The 2,171-nt window shown below is 70.4% G+C and overlaps 1 long non-coding RNA gene across 1 annotated transcript; it reads right to left on the bottom strand.

Moving 5' to 3' along the window:
* Positions 1–813: 813 nt before the first annotated feature.
* LOC108510521 lies at positions 814–2,171 on the bottom strand. Its single transcript, XR_001878829.1, has 3 exons — positions 2,139–2,171; positions 1,238–1,377; positions 814–831 (listed from the first exon to the last, which is right to left on the bottom strand). It is a non-coding gene; the product is annotated as an uncharacterized LOC108510521 (long non-coding RNA).

The raw sequence follows: 2,171 nt of genomic DNA, 5'->3' as shown, positions 1-2,171 counted from the left end.
GGGGGGGACGAGTGAGAGGGGAAAAACCCCCCTGGGAGCCCCTCCAGGACACACAGGGAGCCCCCCTGGATTGGGGGGGGACGAGTGAGAGGGGGGAAAACCCCCCTGGGAGACCTCCCAGGACACACAGGGAGCCCCCCTGGATTGGGGGGGGACAAGTGAGGGGGGAAAACCCCCTGGGAGCCCCCCCAGGACACACAGGGAGCCCCCCTGGATTGGGGGGGGACGAGTGAGAGGGGAAAAACCCCCCTGGGAGCCCCTCCAGGACACACAGGGAGCCCCCCTGGATTGGGGGGGGACGAGTGAGAGGGGGGAAAACCCCCCTGGGAGACCTCCCAGGACACACAGGGAGCCCCCCTGGATTGGGGGGGGACGAGTGAGAGGGGGGAAAACCCCCCTGGGAGACCCCCCAGGACACACAGGGAGCCCCCCTGGATTGGGGGGGACGAGTGAGGGGGGAAAACCCCCTGGGAGACCCCCCAGGACACACAGGGAGCCCCCCTGGATTGGGGGGGGGGGCAGGTGAGAAGGGAAAGACCCCCTGGGAGCCCCCCCAGGACACACAGGGAGCCCCCCTGGATTGGGGAGGGGGACACGGGTGAGAGGGGAAAAACCCCCCTGGGAGACCCCCCAGGACACACAGGGAGCCCCCCTGGATTGGGGGGGGACAGGGGTGAGAGGGGAAAAACCCCCTGGGAGCCCCCCTGGATTGGGGGGGGGACGAGTGAGAGGGGGGAAAACCCCCTGGGAGTCCCCCGGGATTGGGGGGGGACAGGGGTGAGAGGGGGGAAAACCCCCTGGGAGCCCCTCCAGGACACACAGGGAGCCCCCCTGGACTGGGGGGGGGGCAGGTGAGAAGGGAAAGAGCCCCTGGGAGCCCCCCTGGATTGGGGGGGGGACAGGTGAGGTGGAGACCCCTCTGGGATCCCCCCTTGGAAGTGAGGGGGGGGGTGACAGGTGAGTGGGGAAGCCCCCCCGGGAGGGGGGGGGATCCAGGGGACCTCCTCCCTTCCCCCCCCGGGATCCAGGGGACCTCCCCTCGCCCCCCCCATGATCCAAGGACCCTCTCTCCGGGATCCAGGGGACCTCCCCTCGCCCCCCCCGGGATCCAAGGACCCTCCCCCGGGATCCAAGGACCCTCCCCCGGGATCCAGGGGGCCTCCCCTCGCCCCCCCCGGGATCCAAGGACCCTCCCCCGGGATCCAGCCCCCCCTGCTCCCCCCCCCGGGGGTCCCACCTGGAGCAGCAGGACGGAGTCCACGGAGGCGAAGTGCCCCTCGTCCAGGGAGAAGTGCTCCATGGGGGCCCCCCCGGCCCCCCAGCGCTCCAGGTGCTCCTCCAGGTCCTCGCACGCGGCCGCCCAGTCGAACCCCGACTCTGAGGGGGGGGGTCCCGAAAACGGGGGGGGGGCCCAAAGTGTCATGGGGGGACTCGGGGGGGCACCGGGAGAGTCCCCCAGAGACACCTCGGGGGGAGAATGGGGGGCACAGGGGGGGAATGGGGGGGAAAGGGGGAGTCCCCACGGTCCCCATTTCCACCCCGAACCCCCACAGAGCATCAGACCCACAAATACTGGGGGGGGTCCCCAAGGTCCCCATTTCCATTCCTGACCCCCCTCAGAGCGTCCAGACCCACAGTGGGAAGAGGGGGGGTCCCCAAGGTCCCCATTTCCACCCCTGAACCCCCACAGAGCGTCCAAACCCACAAATACTGGGGGGGGTCCCCAAGGTCCCCATTTCTACCCCCGAACCCCCCTCAGAGCGTCAGACCCACAAACACTCGGGGGAGGGGGGGTCCCCAAGGTCCCCATTTCCACCCCCGAACCCCCACAGAGCATCAGACCCACAAACACTGGGGGGGACACCCAGGACACCCCATCACCCACCCTGGGGACACCTTTGGGGTCCCCCCCAACCCCTCCCAGCGTATCCCAGGAAAATGGGGGAGTCAGGGGGGTCCCCAAGGGAATTGGGGGGTCCGGGGTTCCCCCCCCAAACTCCCTTGGGAGCATCAGACCCACAAACAACGGGGGGGGGGACACACACAGGACACCCCCCCGGCCACCGCAGCAGGGAACCTTTGGGGGTCCCCCAAGGCCCGGGGTTGGGAGGGGGGGTCCCGGTCGCCCCCAGACCCACCTGGCAGCGGGGGGAGGGGGCGGCGGGCGCGCT

This window comes from Lepidothrix coronata, unplaced genomic scaffold (assembly GCF_001604755.1).
Source record: "Lepidothrix coronata isolate B3197 unplaced genomic scaffold, Lepidothrix_coronata-1.0 Scaffold1199, whole genome shotgun sequence".
Taxonomy (NCBI): Eukaryota; Metazoa; Chordata; class Aves; order Passeriformes; family Pipridae; genus Lepidothrix; species Lepidothrix coronata.
Note: the sequence above shows the minus strand (reverse complement) of the source record. Positions and strands in the feature narration are given on the sequence as shown.